Source organism: Coenobita brevimanus, chromosome 109 (assembly GCF_032717465.1).
Source record: "Coenobita brevimanus isolate Jiangsu-jjx chromosome 109, ASM3271746v2, whole genome shotgun sequence".
Lineage (NCBI taxonomy): Eukaryota > Metazoa > Arthropoda > Malacostraca > Decapoda > Coenobitidae > Coenobita > Coenobita brevimanus.
Genome location: NC_137062.1, coordinates 3,062,995 through 3,082,855, shown reverse-complemented (window position 1 = coordinate 3,082,855; position 19,861 = coordinate 3,062,995).

Below are 19,861 nucleotides of genomic sequence, written 5' to 3'. Positions count from 1 at the left end.
AAGAGCTCGAACAGTTTTATTACCCGTGTCGGTTACATGCCTACGTGACTGTAAGCAGGACTCAACAATAGTGGCGTACCTGAGGGGGGAGCGGGGGGGCTATTTGAAACTGCCCCCTGAGCCCCCAATTGAGGGGGGCCCAAAAGCCTAAAAAATTTATAAGCTTTTTTATTAATATTTAAAAATATATATATTTATCATCACGTCAATCCCGGCTGAAATATTAGATAAGTTTTGAGAATGTGGGGGCTAGGTTCCAGGAGGGGGCCCCTCAAAGAACCTAGCTCTCCATGCCCCCAAATCTCTAGGTATTCCCCTGCTCAACAACATGAATTTCACGCCTCACAAATGACAATCTTCAATACTCTTACATCAGTCGCCTCTTAAATACCACTGCATAGTTCAAAAGGGGAAATCTATTAATTTCGGCAGGTAAATCTCTAGATTAGAATATAAAGGAAGACATTCGCAGTTTTTAGTCTCTACTAAAATTCCTGCGGTTATACGTCTTTGTTGAAATCGGTTGGTTCACTATGCATAAACACTAGTCATATTCACATCAAAATTCGACTTAGCATTATCAATAGCAGAATCATGTTCAGATTATCAATATCAACTAAGACTAGACTTAAATGTAGAACTTAACGGTTAAACTATGAGCTATACTTATAATACTTAAACTTAAGATTACATTTACAATACTAGCTTATACTAACTTACACTAATACTTAAAATTATGGCACTACCATTAAATGACAACATTGAAATGAAATGTGTCTGAATAGTTTTGCCTTTCAGGTGAAAGTCAAAAGTGGGAAAGCAAAAAATCGGTAAGGTAGATATAAAGGTGTGGGTATAATGGGTCAAGAAGGTGGTGGGGGCAGGAGCCTGGCGGGATGAGTACACTCGTTGAAGAATAGCATTGGGGAAGTCGCAGCGTAAGCAATCAGAAGAAGAATGTCATAGATCTCTGATGGAAATAAAATATGTGTCTGAGGACAAAGGAAGGAAGAGTGTGGTGGCTTGGGCGAAGAACAGGAGCAAAACTTTCTGGGATGGTGGCACAAGGTGGGGCTGGATGGAGTAATTCTCTTTGTGATAATGGGAGTTGTTGGCTGGCCGGTATGGGCGTGTCGATCATAAAGCAAACTTTTACTCTTAGCAGACCTAGAAGAAAAACATCAATAATGTAAACACGTGGCCATCATTCCCATTTTTCTGGCGTTTCAAGACAAAGGTAAATAAATGTCATTGCATTAAAGGTGTAAACTATTTCACCACGATAACGTAGTTTTACTTTTTATTAAGCTATGATTACGTAGTTTTATTCAATTTATGGAGGACCCTCTAGCTGTCAAGAGGTAAATGAAGGTTATATATGGTCTTTTCAGCACCAAAGCTTCTTTTGTGCTGATAAAATCATTCGTTATCAACAGGACTGTGAGTACGAAGGACTCGGGTTAGCTGTGTTACACGGAGGAGGGTAAGTCAGGCAGGTCGTGAAGAAGCTGAGTTGAGCAGTTTAGGCTCCGAGCAAAGAATAGAGTTTGCAGGTCAGTTACAAATGTGCATCGTAGCGAAAAGAGGAGAGAAGACAGAAAGACACAAGAAGGTAATCAGTTGAAGGCATAATGCATATCAGGGAGAAAGCATGGTGCTGACAGATGCAAAAGAAAATGGCAGGTAGAGAGGCAGACAGAGATAACGGATACTTAGAATGGAAAACGAGAAGTATAAGTAAAAAGAAGTGGCTTGCAGAGAAAAAGGTAGGCAGTCAGAAAGACAACAAGCATGTAGGAAGGTAGGCAGACAAGCAGGCATAATGGGTGAGGCGATTGTTGTAAAACAACAGACAACAGACAGGCTAGAAACTCCACTGATCTGAACATTGATGGAAGGCAAGAACAGAGGCAGAACAGAAAGGGAATAGTATCGCTGTGTAGGAGGGAGGAATGAGGAAGAAGAGAGGCAGATATGTGGTTCAGGGAGAGGCAGGAGGTTGGCAGGAAGAAGGAAGGCATGAGGAAGGGTGAGAGGAAGCAAGAAAGAAGGAAGAAGAGAGAAAGCAGGAATGGAGAAGAGAGAGTGGAAGCAAGAAAGAAGATGGGAGAGAGAAGGAAAGAAGGATCGCACTGTGAGGGAAGGGAGAAAGTGAAAAAGGATGATGAAAGGAGTGATGATAGGAAGGTGGGAGGCAGGAGGAGCAAAGGGAAGGAGGAAGGAAAGATGGGATGAGAAGCGAGGGAGGAGGAAGAAAGAAGGAAGGTACGAGGAAGGAAAGCGGGAGTCAGAGCAAAAGCAGTGTGTTGTGTATTGCCGGATCTGCTCAGGGGAGTAGGATGTGTGTGTGTGTGTGTGTGTGTGTGTGTGTGTGTGTGTGTGTGTGTGTGTGTGTGTGTGTGTGTGTGTGTGTGTGTGTGTGTGTGTGTGTGTGTGTGTGTGTGTGTGTGTGTGTGTGTGTGTGTGTGTGTGTGTGTGTGTGTGTGTGTGTGTGTGTGTGTGTGTGTGTGTGTGTGTGTGAGTGCCAGAGAAAGACAGGGTAGAGGTGAAGAGAATCAAGGAAACAGGAGAGATGCAGGGAGACAAGACATACGAAGGAGGCAGGCAGTAACCCATGCCAGGTGAGGTAGGTAGGTGGGGAGGCAGCAGGCAGGATGGCAGGCGTTGTTGCTTGACAGGTTAGGTAGGTAGGTAGGGAGGCAGCAGGCAGGGAAGTAGGCATTGGTGAATGACAGGTTAGGTAGTGGGATGCAGCAGACAGGGAAGTAGGCAATGGTGCATACCAGGTTGGTAGGCAACGAGGCACCAGGGAGAGAAGGAGGTAGTTGTGCTGGTTAGGTGAGGCAAGCAGGGAGGCAGCAGGCAGAGAGGCAGGTACTGAATCTTATTCAGTACAGTACATCGTCGTCATAACCAGAGTGAAATACATTATTGCTACTTCATCAACAACAGTTAACAGGAGAGTTCTTAAGTAAAATAAAATACATGACATATTTATTGTCAATGAAAACTTCTGACAACAAGTGAGAAAAATATATAATTTCAGTAATGCAGAAGGATTTGTAATGGCCACTTAGTTAAGTAACTGATGACAAAAGTTGAGGGGAAGGGTGAGTGCTTGAGAGGGTAAGGGGAAAGGATAGTAGTTAAACGAGAGTGAGGGGAAGGGAGTGCGGCTGAGGAAGAGTGAGAGAAAGTGTGAGTGGCTGAGGCAGGGTGAAAGGAAGAGAGAGTGGATGAAAGATGATGAAGGATGGGGAAAGTAGTTGAGTCAGCGAGATGGAAAGAAGGAAGGTCAAGGGAGGGGAGGGGGAGAACGCAAGACGAAGAGACAGAGTGGTGAAGTAAGAGTAAACAAGGTCAGAAAAGGATCTACTCTGAGGGAAGAGTGAAGCATGAGAGAGAGAGAATGTGAGATCAATTAGGGAGGGGAAAGGGAAAGTGGAATGATAAAGAATGGAGGGATGGTGGATGAAAGAGATAAGAGTAACATTTCAAGGACAGACGAGAGAGAGAGAGAGAGAGAGAGAGAGAGAGAGAGAGAGATGTAGCATCAAAAAATGACATCCACTGCTACCTTTAATCAAGTTGACAGAATAAATTTTAAATAAAGTTGGCATAATATTTGACTATAGGAGAAACCATTAGATGAGTAACAAAAATAAAGGAGACCCGCCCCAAATAGTGTTGGTGTTTGGGAAATGTTACGTTGCCTATTGTTAACTGTTACTGTACATAATAGTTTATTTTAATATAATAAAAAATCTCTTCACTTATACTCACTCATTTAATATTTCCCTTGTACTTTTTTTTCTCTCCAACTCATTTTTACTGAGATTTCTAACCCAGCAAGATCGAAATCTTACACGACAATCTTACTTGTTTAAGAAACGGAAAGACATTCAGGAGAAACAGTTCAATCAGCTGAGTATCATACCCCAATACATTACACATTTCTCAGTCACCTTCTGCTGTAGGCATTATAGGCACTAGTATATATATCATATTCCAATGTGCAGTACATAGTGTCTGCTGGAGACATACACAGCTTCTCAATAGGAATGTCAATCCACATGATGTATATCCACAATCCTGTTGTCCCAGACCATCAAGAATGTATTAACACATGATGTATCTCAAACAATTTCTTTGTAGTCCAGACGATCCAAGAATTTCGTGACAAGAGCTGGTTAACAAGACTTAGCCAGTTAACTGACGTCATGGAAACTAACCATGGAAATCTACCAGACACTACATCCCCACCGAGCCGTATATATTCTCAGATTTCGGAGAGCATAGGGAAAGAGTCCGAGAGTACGACCGAGGGCAGAAACCAGGAGATAGGGTCAGCTAGGAGGTTTGACGTCACGTTACGTTACGCAGTCACATTTCAGTATAACTGTGTACAATAAACTCCATAACCCAAGAAGTGACCATAACTCACCTCACTGACGATAAAATGATACACAGAGAGGGAAGATGAGAAAGAGAGAGACCTAGCCATTCACTGTACTCGACAACGCACCATTTTACTAGCTGCAGCCCACGTTACATTCCACTGGCGATAGAGGGGAAGCCTAATCTACGATACACCTACAATCTCCCCATCTAATCCAACCCCTCGACTACGTTTATTGATGCTACATGTTTTACTTCTGTCAGTATGACAACCCCTCCTGCCCCCCAAACAATTAGGCTGTTTTGGAAGATGCATCACGTCCCAACTTCACTGGAATGAATCCTACAATTAGCGCGCATGATTTCAAGTGGTGTCCAGTCTACATTTACAAACAAAAAACTTACAATAGTGTTAAAATCGCTTATCTTCGGAGCCGATTAGATGATGGTTACTCACGAGTCGGGTCACTAGTCCATTGCAGATTTTTTTGAAAAGTGTTCTTCCTTTGATGAATGCTGTAATAAATTCGTAGAAAATTTTTGTAACCACACGAAAGCAGGGTGTTTGATGAGCGTTTACAGATTATTACAAAGTATGAGATAGGACAAGTTCATCCATTCAAAACAAAATACGTTGGTAGAAGCGGCAGCGGTGTCAGCAGCAACAAAAACAGAATGTCAGAGGCATTATGAAACAGTTCGTGGACGGCAACTGATATTAAGGGAAAAACCACCCTATCACTAAACAATGCAGCAACGTTATTTGGTTATCTCAGATGCTTAAATCGTCTTCGTAAGAATGAATTAGATGCAATGTTAGAGATTCACTTTTCTCCAAAGGATGACATAACCATGTTAGCTGTACAAATAGGTGAGAAACTCGGTATCATACCTTCTCAAACAGTTTGCACGGTTCGCCCACTCACTAACTCAGCACAGTCCTTGCAGTCACAAGGTCAGGGACGCATTTCACGTTCACTCAGCAAACAAAATGTCACACCACGTTCACCAGCCATATCACGTGCAAGACCTGCGTCACAAAGTAGTTCCTCTCATAACAGACCCAGATCTACAAACAGAATTAAGACAGTTTGTTGGTACTGTAAACGAATAGGTCATCGTGAAGTCAATTGTTATAAGAGACTAGGAGATGAACGAGGACACAGACATGGTAGTAGATAACCTTCATTATCACTCAGGAATTAGTACTGTGTTAATCATAAAAACCATTTCCATTCCACTAGAAAATGCCGTGTCCTTGCCAGTACACAGTCGCGGGAAAACTGGCGCAAAAACCAACAGAATCCTTCATAACCTCACAAAATGCTGAGCTTCCCAATCGCCAAATTGGCCCTCTGACTCGCTTAAGTATAGTTATATTAGGTGAAGGAGAGGGAGTCCCTACACCATTTTTCATGGACTTTGGGTCTGTGGTGAATTTTACGTTGGGGTCCTCCTCCTCCCTAACCAGTATTAAAGGAAGGATCAAACGGGTTTGGATCCTTAAGCCGCCTGAAATTCGTCTCTATGGTGTTGACGGCTCAGAATTTTATGTGAAGGGCAAGGTAACTCTTGAGATACAACCCAGTCATTTAATAAAACCCTTCACAGCTGAGCTTTATGTCGCAAACTCCGGTATCCTGCATATGCTTTTACTGGTATTGACACCATGGCTCAACATTCTGTTGAACTGATGCCTGTTTGTCTATCTTTCTACTGTATATACCTAGGCTGCTTCCCCCAAGGAAAGGGAGGTAGCCGGGACAGGACGACACACTCCCAATTTACTCATCCACTCAAACACATTCATTTGTATCTTAGCCCCAAAGGGGAGAAGGGACAGATCCTCACCACACCACACCGCACGAGAGTCGACTGCGCAGTGCAATCAGAGACATCCGGAGCAGGGCCCGACAGCAGAGCTGGTTTACCCCTGCCACATCATAATAGACCCATCCCCTTACCCGCACCTGACCTGACCAGCTGATCAGACCAAATGCGGGAGAATATCCACTCAGGGCTGCATCATCATTTATTTATTCACAATTTCTCTCCATTTATTTCTGTCACGCACAGCCACTCTTCCTTGCCAAACAGTCATCCCTTTCGCATCCAACGCTCTCTTCACACTGTCCATCCATCCTATTCGTGGTCTCCCTCTCAGCCTTACACCTCTCACATCAGATCTAGTTATCTTTTTCACCAATCGCTCATTATCCATTCTCTCCATATGCCCAAACCCTCGCAGCTTTATGTATCAGGCATGAATTGCCCACACCCTGTCCTTTCACAAGTAAATTCGATCACACATTCTACCGTAACTCCACCACCACCAATTGAGAGCAATGAGGATCATTTACTAATTTCTCATTACACCCTCTCTAACAGTAACACAATGGTTGACTCATCTACGTCTCATTTAACTACCTCAAATAATCTGAATGACATTTTGCAACACGCGGAGATAAAACGAGCAGTGACAAATTGGTGCACAATTTTGTTGCCGCAAGAATTCGCGAAAGTGTCCGTCCATGTTGTTGGTGTGAAAGGAATGAATGCATTAACATTACCTGAGACGTGTTGTGTGAATGGTTTAACACACGAGTCAGCATTGTGTTCCGTGTTGGAGGATAATTTGTGTTATCTTTACTTATCAAATATAACAAATGCCCCACTAAAACTTAAAAGTGGTACAAAGATTGGCGATTTCCTGGTCTACCCATCGGCCGTAAACGTATGACAGGCTATACCATGCTCTGTAACCACTGTACTAAGGATGATAATTATGATAATACACCTAGTGAATATACCACTGGAAACTCTATGGATTCTGCTACGACACCTTCAGCTGATCTCACTTTGCAAGTAGGCCCTGGCGACTTCCATCAGTATAAAGAACTATTAATAAATCTTTTGCAGACCTATAGAGATGCTGTGGCCTTATCTGATGAGTCAATGGGTAAGACTGTTATGATTAGGCATACTATTGAACTGATTCCAGGCACCCAACCATTTGATGTCCCTCAGTATAGATTACCCCACAGTTAACGAAGAGAAACTGACAAGATAGTTCAGGATATGCTAAATCAGGACACAATTGAACACTCCGTCAGTTCGTGGAATAGTCCGCTTTTCCTAGTCCCCAAGAAAGGAGGCGAATTTTGACCCGTATTTGACTATCGTAAACTCTATCACTGTCCCCGATCTGTTCCCAGTACAAAAAAAAAAAAAAATATGGAATCACTTGGCGAGAATAAAGTGGTGTTAACCTCTCTTGACTTACTGCGTGGCTACTGGCAAATAGAAATGGAAGAGTCGTCTCGCTCACTAACTGCATTCAGGACTCTTTCTGGCAGCTGTCATTTCAAAAGGCTTCCCATTGGTCTTAGAAATGCTTCATCAGTATTCTTGAGGCTTATCCATTCTGCATTTAGTGGTATGATCGGTCATTCTCTTTATGCTTATCTAGATGACATGATAGTAGTAGGTAAGTCAATCTCTGAACATTTTACTAAGATACAGCAAGTTCTTGATCGCCCCCAAATGGCAGGTCTAAACGTTAAGCTCAGTAAATGCAAATTTCTACGTAATAGAAATAATTTCATTCCTTTTAATTCAGCTCTACTACCTCTCTCCGCTTACTTCTCTCTGTCTCTATCCACATCTATTTTATCCTCCGACGGTTCGCTCCTCCTTCCACTCTTTTACCAATATTATACTTCTCTTCCTTGTCCTTTCCTATCCACTTTCTCCTCCTTCTCCTCTTCCTAGTCCTTTCCTATCCACTTTCTCCTCCTTCTCCTCTTCCTTGTCCTTTCCTATCCACTTTCTCCTCCTTCTCCTCTTCCTAGTCCTTTCCTATCCACTTTCTCCTCCTTCTCCTCTTCCTAGTCCTTTCCTATCCACTTTCTCCTCCTTCTCCTCTTCCTAGTCCTTTCCTATCCACTTTCTCCTCCTTCTCCTCTTCCTAGTCCTTTCCTATCCACTTTCTCCTCCTTCTCCTCTTCCTAGTCCTTTCCTATCCACTTTCTCCTCCTTCTCCTCTTCCTAGTCCTTTCCTATCCACTTTCTCCTCCTTCTCCTCTTCCTAGTCCTTTCCTATCCACTTTCTCCTCCTTCTCCTCTTCCTAGTCCTTTCCTATCCACTTTCTCCTCCTTCTCCTCTTCCTAGTCCTTTCCTATCCACTTTCTCCTCCTTCTCCTCTTCCTAGTCCTTTCCTATCCGCATTCTCCTCCTTGTCTTCCTCTTCCTCCTCCTTCTTGTCGTCGTTGTCCTCCTCCACCTCCTCCTATCTCAGAAGGAAGTGTGGATTGGATGAAGAAGGAAGGCCATATCTCGGGCCTTCTCCTCTTCACCCGCTGAGTAATTGTCAATTTGGGTCCAGACAAAAGGGGAGGAGGAGGGAGGTGAGGGGAGGAGGGAGAGAAGGAGGAAAGAGAGTGGAGAGGAGGAAGAACAGTGTGAAGAGATGAAAATGGATGATGATGAGGAGAGAGAGAGAGAGAGAGAGAGAGAGAGAGAGGATCAACAAAGGAAAGAGGTAGCTGTGAATTAAAGAAGAGAGAGCAAAACGGTGGAGGGATAGGAGAGAGGAACGAGAGAGAGAAGGAAGGAAAAAATAATAAGACGAAAATGGGGTGAGTGGAGACGCAGAGAGAGTAAAATACTCAAGAGAAAGAGGTATTTGCGTAAAGGAGAGTTGGTGGTATGTTACTTGTACAATTATTTTCTAACATTATCACCCTAACTCTAGTTCCTTTCGGACTCTCTCTCTCTCTCTCTCTCTCGTACTACCCAGTCCCACTCTCCTCGTCCATCTCACTCCTTCTCTGCCACTATCCTCTCTCTCCTTCTCCCTTGCTCCCTGTCCTTCCCTCTGCCTCACTCCCACACTCCTGAACCAAATCTCGTAACAGGTCAAAAATCGAATCCCTCTTAACTGTATCGTTAACTGGCCCAAGCCTTCATTTTCCGCCCTTCCTACACCGCTTATTCCGCCTCCAATTCACGTCTCTCTCTCTCTCTCTCTCTCTCTCTCCCTTTGTTTTTTTTTTTTTAATATTACCCTCATTTTCTTAATCCTCCTATTTGTTGTTAATTCTTCCTCTTCCATCAGTCACTCCCTTCTTATCTCTCCCCCTCCTTCCCTCTCTATTCTCAAACTTATCTTCCTTACTCCTTTCTCACATCTTATATTCCCCTCTACCACACCCACTCCTCTTCCCTGCTACGTAGGTTACTCTTTCCCTATGTTTTCTTCAACAGTGTTCCTTCGTGCTCTTATTTCTTTCCTTATTTCTACACACACCATTCTCTCCTTCTCGCACTAAACTGTCCTGTTTCTTCCTTCTCTCATTTTTCTCTTATATTATCCTGTGCATGCCACCTAGCCCACTCCCTGAACCCTTTTCGCTAGCGCATATATTGTGTATAAAATGCTTATCTCTTCCCTCCTACCTATCCTTTTCACATCAAACCATTCTTATTTCTTCCTTCTCTTTTATTCCCTCTTATATCTTCCTTTGGCACCACGTACTCTTCTTCCTTGTTCCACAACTCACTTTCTTTCCTGTTTACCTCCACAGTGGTTTGTGCTTCTGTTCCCTTACTCTCTTGGAAAGCATCTCTCATCACCTCCCTCCTGCTCGCTCAGTCGCGTCCTTACTGTATATATATATATATATATATATATATATATATATATATATATATATATATATATATATATATATATATATATATATATATATGTAATACTATTTTAGCACAAATTACTCCTTGTAATGCTTCCTTTTTTCGCATTTTTCATCCTTTTTCAACTTAAGCATTTTATTTCAAACATCCTCCTGTTTTCGCAAATCTATATATATACTGTCATGATATTGCTCTCCATTTAATTTCATCAGAACACTGGGTATTTGGAAACTTGATTATCCAGATACCTGTTTCCCAACAATATGATAACCTAAAGGTTCATCAGGCTCTGTTCAGTAAATCTGCAATTGAGTTCACCCGTTCAGTGTTCTGTCCACACTCATTTTTAAATCACCTATTTAAATATGCATTCATACTGCAATACCATTTTCAGTCTTCAGTTTGTGTGCTAAAAACAGTGAGGTGATTTGAAAATACATAAAACGGTAAATAGACGCCACTGTGTTAATATATAAATTCCTTAATCCTCTTGAATGTCGTGGAATGAAGTCATTATGGATAATGAAAAGTATTGTCACTTGTTCGTTCACGAGACTGGATTAAAAAACCAAGACTAATGAACATTTAAATTGCTGTTTTGTTTATGCCTGTGACCACTGCTTTGTTATCCTTTTCTGTTACACAATTAGAAGTAGTAGTATTCTCCGTAATAAACAGCTTCGAAATTACCTTTAGGTCTGCTGCTGCTTAAGCTACAGCCATTTTGACTGCTGTCAAGCAAAACGGTAGTGTAGGCCGTCTCATGTGCGTAGGTAGGCATTGCGTACCTCATCCACCCGGATCTGTCCTTCGTCGTTTATTTGCTTCTTATCGTCTTTTTTTTTTGTTTTTTTTTTGTAACTTTACCATGCCCATGCTATTTAAATACTAACACAGATGTTGAATGAAACAACTGATACCCTTGTTAACTTGTACATGGCCAGCATCGGTAAAAGCAAAATTTGGGTATCATTCTCTGTCAGCAGAGTGGCACAGTCCTGTAGTGGACCCCATACAGCTCTGCTACTAGAGAATGAATGCTGTGGTCCCATATACTATCCTACCGTAGCTGTCAGTCCTGTGAAGCAGGATGGTATCATTTTCGGCAACGCACCCTATTCCACTACGCTAGACTCAGGCTGTGTGTGTGTGTGTGTGTGTGTGTGTGTGTGTTTACCTACACATGAGTATATATATATATTCTTAAGTTCGCGTTTGTGTCTGTCTGTCTGTAATGCGAAGTTTGTGTGGAGTATCACTGATAATTGGTAAGAGACATAAAGGAGCTCCAGAAGCAAAAGCTGCTAAGGACCCTATGGAGAGTGCTGTAGGTCCATCGCCTCCCCCCTCCTAGTATATATATATATATATATATATATATATATATATATATATATATATATATATATATATATATATATATATATATATATATATATAATATATATATATATATATATATATATATATATATTATATATATATATATATATATATATATATATATATATATATATACCAAGTGGCTTTGGCTGTCTAGTAGATATATATCATATTGTTACGCTGTCCGCCTTTCCGTTCCCACGGGTGCAGCTGTTACAGCTGGGCTAGGGGATTATGCAGTATCCGTGTCATTCGCGGAGTTTAAATTAGCGAGTGTTACAAGTTCTTTTGTTTCTTTCGTTCCTGCCACTGAGGGCAATTTTTTATTTAATACCATGCTGAGTATGCATTTGATTATTTTGATTGTCTTATGTGAACTACCATTATATTTAATGATGTTTTGCTTCCATTAGAAGTACCAATTCATTGTAGAGAGAAAGAGAGGGAGAGAGGGGCACGAATTTAAGTTCCTTGTTAATTAATCTGATTCATGCGTTCGCGCTTGGCTGCACACGAGCCAGCCTTTGTGCAGTGTCTTCCCAACCAGCTGCAGTATCGGGTGTTTGTACACTCTCTCTCTCTCCCCAGTCATTTTTTTGTGCCGAGTTGGCGTTTCCATTTAAGTTTATTTTATTCTTTTGTTGCTGACTGAGGAAAGTAGTTATTTTATTTGCTTTTGTGACCTTGTTGTCTTTGGAGGGCCAGTCTGGCTCACCGTAGTCTCTCGCTGCCTTAATTAACGTTCCCCAACACACGTACATACACACACACCCCTAACCCCTACACATTTTAATCCCATCTCCATGCACAGGGCTAGTGAGAACTATCGTGAGCCGTCAACTGCGTTCCCCCTTGGACACGGGTTAAGTAGAAAGTCGTCACCACCGGAAGTAAGTGGGAGGTGTTCCTGTAGACTGTCTCGGGCGGTATTACTTCCGGTAGTGACGATAGTAGGCTAGATCTATAGGTAGGCTGTTCCGTTTTGCTATCAAAGTACAGAGTGTTGCATTCTTAAGTAAGTACTTTTCCGTTGCGCAGTTTTTTCTCTAGTTTGCGGAGTGTCAGTGCCGGGGTCTGCGTTATTTTTGCAACGCAGTGGAGGCCGACCATCTAAGGCTGCCTTGTTGTCTTTTTGTAATAGCCCCGGGCTGGCGCTACCGTAACAGTAGTGACCTCGCATCAGGATATCCTAACAGTGCCTTCTTGCTAGGATATCGTTACCTTGGCGTTCTCTGTGCTTTGAGGTGAAGTTGATGTGTGTGTAGTTTCTCAGTCAGCATTAGTATTTCATTATTTAGTACTGCCATTGAATTGTCGCCATGGAGTCACGCGTGTCTACACCAGATCGCGTACGTGCTGAGTCACCTGTGGATATGGAAAATATGGAACAACGAGAGGCACATAGCAAAGGTACTCCCCGTGTGAGATGCCGCCGAGCCAGTTTAGAGCAGTTCCCCCAGGTATGTCTAGTGCTTTCCCTGGAGTTGTTCATTCCACTCCCATATACCCTGGAGTCTTGTCACCGGAGGCTCAGTTGCAGTTGGAGTTGAAAAAGATGGAGATGGAAATGCAGCGTGCAAAAGAAGAGAGGGAGATGGAAATGCAGCGTGCAAGAGAGAAAGAAGGGAGGGAGATGGAAATGCAGCGTGCAAGAGAGAAAGAAGAGAGGGAGATGCAGTGTGCAAGAAAGATGAGATGGAGATGGAGTTGCAGCGTGAAAAAATGCGATTTGAGCTGGAGAAGACTCGCTTGGAGGTGACTGCTAATAGAACAACTTCAGATACCCAAACCTCAGACCGTGCAGAGGATAGGGAGAGTTGGCTCTCAAGGAGTCTAAAATTAGTGCCGGCATATGATGAGTTGAAGGTGACAGAATGGTTTGTCAGGTTTGAAAAGAAGGCTAGGGAGTTTGAGTGGCCCAGGCAGCGCTGGGTGGGCTTGGTATCTAATGTGCTGAAGGGAAAAGCTTTGGAAGCGTATAATAGGTTGAGCCCTGAGGATGTAGATGATTATGATGAATTTAAAGCAGCCATCCTGAAGGCATATGAACTTAGACCAGAGGCTTATCGGTTGTTGTTCCGTGGTGCTCGGGAAAGACCTGCTGACACCTATATGGCGTACGCCAGGTATCTGGAGCAGACGTTAGACCTAGTGGTTGCTGAGTGAGAGCGCCACTTCGTATAACGATGTGCGTGAACTGCTTTTGATGGAACATTTTACCAACATGGCTGACAAAGAAATTGGTGTTAAAATTAGGGAGAAGAGATTTAAGACCTTGAAGGAAGCAGCAACGTGGGCTGATGACCGGGTGTTTGCCTTGCGGAGTATGGGGGTCAAGTATGCTAATTTTCAGTATTCCAGGGAGAGGACTGTGAGTGGCCCTGCCTGGGATAAATCTCCCATGAATCAGTCCAAGGGAAGTACAGAGGAGAAAAAGAATTCAGGGAGAAAGAGCCTTGTATCCAGTTCGAAGCTACTTTGTTACTTTTGCAAACAGAGTGGGCACATCAAGCCTAACTGCCCTAAGTGGAAGGCCTCCCAAAATGCCAAACCAGTGGCACTAGTTGTAGGTTCGAGTCAGGTGAACGAGAGGAGTTGGGAGAGTGGTAACGGTGAGGGAGAAGTCTGTGGAAAGCTGGAGTGCAGCCGGCTGTGCTCGCTGCCAGCTCAGGCTGAAAAAGTTACCCAACATGCTACGCCACCTCCGGATGAACTGCCTCAGAAATCGTCCCTAGACTGGTGTAAACCTTTTATGTTTCACAGCACAGTGAAAATTCATGGGATTAGTTATCCAGTTACTGTGGTTCGTGATACGGGTGCACAACAGTCTGTGTGCAGAAACGTGACTGGAGGGCCTGTAAACTCAGGGAAGTATGTGCTGTGTAGAGGCATGAACTCAGATGAATACTATGATTATGTTCATGTGGAACTCAATTGCCCCATTGTTCAGGCTGCAGCTCAAGTAGCTGTTGCTGATGTAATGCCTGTAGAGGGGGTTGATTTTCTGCTGGGGAATGACCTGGCTGGGGAGAAAGTATTTCCATCTCTTCCCCCACCAGTTGTTGTGGCAGAGAAGTGTTTTGATGCCCCAGAAATTGGTATTGAAGTTGATGCAGAAGTGGAAGCCATGTTCCCAGTCTGTGCAATTACAAGATCTATGGCACAGGTTGCAGCCTGGGAGGAAGAACTGGCGAAGTCACAGGTTCTTGGGATCGACTGTGATGAGGCAGGGCCACCAATGGAGGAACCTAGTGAGCAGAGTGTTGCTGTGGTGGGTGAGGAGAGTGGGAGTGTGTGCATGGGCGCCGCCCCACTTCCCACTCAGGACACTAGAGGTGGTGGTGAGTGTGTCTGTGTGGAGACTGAACCCAGCCCACCAACTGAATTAGAAGAATTTCAGGACGCTGGGGTCGACTGCGGGGATGCAGGACCACCGTCAAACGCTCCTGAGGAACAGAGTGTCACTGTTGAGGGTAGAGGTGATGATGTCAGTGTGAAGTCTGACATTCCTCCCCCTGTCGAGTGTACTAGAGGTGATGCTGAGGTTGATCGCCCTTCGCAATCCAGTGTCCCGACCAGTCCCTTATCTCAGTCCTCAGTAGAGCTGGCGGGTGTTGGGCCAGCAGAATTGAGGGTGAAGCAACAGGAGGATGGAACATTAAAGCCCTTGTTTGCTCAAGTAGGGGAAGAAAGAAGTATGGAGTGTGGTAAGGAGGAGTTCCTGATTAAAGACAATGTTTTACATCGCCGATGGACGCCCACTGGCGCCACGGTGGATGGAGGAGTGGGTGAGTTAGTGCAGGTGGTGGTCCCTGTGCAGTATAGGGTGCCGTTAATACAGTTAGCACATGAGGGACCTCTAGCAAGTCACTTGGGAAACAGAAAGACAGTGAAGTGCTTAAGATATAACTTTTGGTGGCCAAGTATGCCGGGACAAGTTGCTGTGTACATCAAGAGCTGTCACACGTGTCAGATAGTGGGCAAGCCTAATCAAGTTCTTCCTGTGGCCCCTTTGACTCCTATTTCTGCAGTTGAACCTCCGTTTACCCGGGTAATCATTGATATCGTGGGCCCTTTACCTCCTACTTCTGCTGGAAACAAGTATTTGTTAACCATAATGGATGTTACAACGCGATACCCAGAGGCTATACCAATCAGAAGCATGCAGGCGAAGTCAGTAGTCAAGCAACTTATCCTGTTCTTTACTCATTTTGGCCTGTCCAAGGAGTTGCAGTCAGACCGTGGAGTAAATTTTACATCTAATTTGTTTAAGCAGACAATGACAGAGTTGGGCATCAAACACATTTTGTCCAGTGCCTACCATCCGCAGTCACAAGGTGCCCTGGAGAGGCATCATCAGACCTTAAAGACAATGCTGCGCATCTTCTGCTACGATAGTGGAAGGGATTGGGACCTAGCGGTACCCTTTGTTATGTTTGCAGTGAAAGAGGTACCAACTGAGTCATTAGGGTTTTCACCCAATGAGTTAGTGTTTGGGCACAGAGTCCGTGGTCCCTTGGATGTGGTGCGAGAGGCCTGGAGTAACAACAAATCTGGCAACCAGGAATCCATGCTTGACTATGTCTGCCGCACTCGGGAGAGACTGCATTGTGCTTTAGAGCTTGCCCGTGACCATCTAATCGGGGCTCAAGCGAAAATGAAGGCTCATTACGATAAGAAGGTCAGAAGTCGTGAGTTTAAGCAAGGAGATGAAGTTTTGGCACTGCTGCCCATGCAAGGAAAACCTCTGGTGGCTAGATTCAGTGGTCCTTATCTTGTGAAGAAGAGAGTTGGGGAACTTGACTATCTAATTGTTACCCCAGATAGGCGGAAAAGTACTCAGTTGTGCCACATTAATATGTTGAAGCCATACTACCGCCCAGTTGATTCTCATTGTGGGATGACTGCTGATGTCTCTCACCTGGGATGTGAAGGACGGGGAAGGGAGGACGTGGCATCAAAGGAACGTGCTGTGGAGGGAGCTGTTGGTGCCAGTGATGTGAGTAGTGGACCAGGGTTACAGCCACAGTCCCTGGAAGGTGACTTTGGAGTGGACGTTGAGGGAACCAGGGATAAGAGCGCTCCTGTAGTTTTGGCGGTTGGTAGTGAGTTGGAGGAGCAGGAGGAAGTGCTTAGTCGTGGTGAGATGTTACCAGCTGACCTATGGGAGGGCAATGGTTATGCAGCTCTGGTGGAGAAATTGCGACACCTTGATCCAGTAAAGCGAGAAGAGCTGTGCAACAGATTATGGAAACATCCGAAAGTTTTTGGAGATTCACCGGGATTGACAACTTGGGCTACTCATGACATTGACGTTGGGGATAGTAAGCCTGTAAAATTAGCTCCCTACCGCATCAACCCTATCAGACAGAAAGCTCTCGATAATGAGATCAAGTATATGTTGGACCATGGATTGATCAAGAGGAGTTTCAGTGAGTGGAGTTCACCAGTTACCTTACAGCCGAAGCCAGATGGGAAGGTTAGGTTGTGTGTGGACTTCCAGAAGGTTAACTCCCTGTCTAAGACCGATGCTTATCCCTTACCTCGGGTCGATGACTCCGTGGACAAGGTGGGAAATGCCACTTATATCACCAAACTTGACTTAGTAAAAGGATACTGGCAGGTCCCGCTGACGGAACGGGCTAAACAAGTGGCTAGCTTTGTTATCAGTGGTGCAGTATATCAGTGCCAGGTGATGCCTTATGGATTGAAGAATGCTCCAGCCACTTGCCAGAGGCTTATGGATAAAGTGGTGGATGGCATACCTAATTGTGTCGTTTACATCGATGATGTCATTGTGTATGACACCAAGTGGGAGGAGCACATTGATCATGTGGAAATGCTCATTAAGCAGTTGGAGGAAGCTGGCTTAGTAGTCAACTTGGACAAGTGTGAGTTCGTACGTGCTAAGGTCCAGTACCTTGGATTTGTTGTAGGACATGGGCAAGTGGCTCCACCTCGGGCTAAGGTGGATGCCATTTCCAACTTTGCAGCACCCCAGTGTCGCCGTGCCCTCCAGCGATTTTTGGGCATGATCGGCTATTACAGAAGATTTATTGGGAATTACTCCACAGTGCTTGCCCCTCTTACTGACTTATTGCGCAAGGAGAAGTGGCAGTGGACAGCCGAGTGTGAGCAAGCTTTTACTACTGTTAAGTCTCTGCTGTGCCACCACCCTATATTGCGTGCACCAGATTTTGACAAATCTTTTGTGCTGGCAGTTGATGCTAGCCGAGTAGGGGTAGGAACAGTGTTGATGCAGCCGGATCAGGGTGTCACGGGGTTTTTATAATATCACTGTGTTTTTTTAAATAAATGGTTAAATGTTATTTAAATTGATAATAATATTCAATAATATTGAAGAGCAGAGACAATGATTGTCTTGCTACATCAAGCAACGATTACTTTACGCTGACTTGCTACGATTCTCTAAGATTGAGAATTTATAAACTTTCTCAACAGTACACAGCAGAGACTAATTACTCACAATTGCTGAATTACTGTACTGTTAGCCTCTGGAGAAAGTTACTTCACCCCTGACAATAAATAACTAATACTAATAATAATAACAGGTTCTTGCTGATGCATTAACTCCTGGCACAACGGATTTTAAGTTAATACAACAAGACTGGTCTAAGTACCAGTTATGAAAGCAAACGTTTATGCCAGCTAGGAGCTATATGGAAAATAAGCTTAATTTGGATTAAATGAAACAAGATTTTACTTTACATTGAGCTCAAGAAAGGAACTGTTAAATTTATTAATCACAAAAAATAAATTTAACGTTACAATTCAAATCAAATTAAATGAGACGCACTCACTCACTCACACAAAAGCTAAATACTTACGCCTAGGAAAAACACCTTAACTAAACTCTTATGACTACAAAATACAAAAAGGAAATACTAGTCAATGAATGCGGTGTATCACCCAAAGCTGGAGAACTAAAGGTGGGAGCTTGGAGAAACTGTAAGCGGAGTTTGGGTACTAGCTGACCTCTTGCACTGCTGCACAGGTCCTATTTCCGTCACAGCAAACACTAGACTGAGTAAGTCTTGGGAACAAAAGCGGAGCACTAGGCCGCATTTTTAACGGTCAAGTGCAAGCAGGGGCGAACAATAAAGAAAACAATAGTATCACTCAGTACAGCACTTAGTGACGTGCATTAAATCGGTCACTTTTGAAAACAGTGACGAATGTTTTGAAAAGTGTACCCCGAAATGGAGGGAGAAACGGTTAGCTGAGCGATACGCAGTGAGTTTTCCACTAATAGTTCGTGGCTTCTCACAAAAGGGAAATGTCGCGAATTGATTCGTGACATTACGCCCTTACAAAGTTAAATTTTTTCCTTATGGGAAAAAATTTGTGGATATATATATATATATATATATATATATATATGTACACATCCTATGTCATTTGCACAAGATTCACACTGTGGTGTGTGTGCTATCCTGCTACAGGAGAAAGTCGCAGTCGCCAGTGAGCGAAAAAACCTCATATTTACGTTAATAGAAGCAAGCTTGAGGGAAAAACTCCGTGACGACGGTGAAAATCCTGTACTCAGGTCAAACTGAGCGAAAAGTCGCTACATTTACACTGACAACTAATTGTTGTGTAGCGTAGTGTATGTAATACATGGTGTAGGTGTGACAGTTGTAGTGTAACTGTACCTATGTGTAAAATGACATAGTAAATAATAACATGGCGACGACGAAGACAGAGGAGAAGAGGCGGCAGCGTGCGGCAGACGATCAGCTGGCCCGCACAGCAAAACTGCTACACCCATTGCTGAACCTGCAAAACCAATTGAGGTGGAGCATCAAAAGTGTCAATGGGACAAAATTTTATTATGTTACAATTACTCTCTGCCTAGCAGTCAGTGCTACGACGTACATTCGAGGTCGCCATTAATTATAGTACACAATTATGGTCGGCAAGTTGAGAATCCTTGTGCAAACTCGGGTCTTCCATAGCCTCGAACTGCACACGGGTCCTCAACCTGTGCCTTAACCTACAGTACTTATATTAGTATCGGAGAGCTGAGAATCCTTGCAAACTTGGGTCTTTCATAGCCTCAAGTCGCCTCTGCGGAATTCTCACTTCCCCCTTAACCTACAGTACTTATATTAGTATCGGGGAGCTGAGAATCCTTGTGCAAACTCGGGTCTTCTATAGCCTCAAGTCGCCTCTGCGGAATTCTCACTTCCCCCTTAACCTACAGTACAATACTTATATTAGTACCGGGAAGCTGAGAATCCTTGTGCAAACTTGGGTCTTCCATAGCCTCAAGTCGCCTCTGCGGAGTTCTCTCTCGAACTTCCCCCTTAACCTACAGTACTTATATTAGTACCAGGAAGCTGAGAATCCTTATGCAAACTTGGG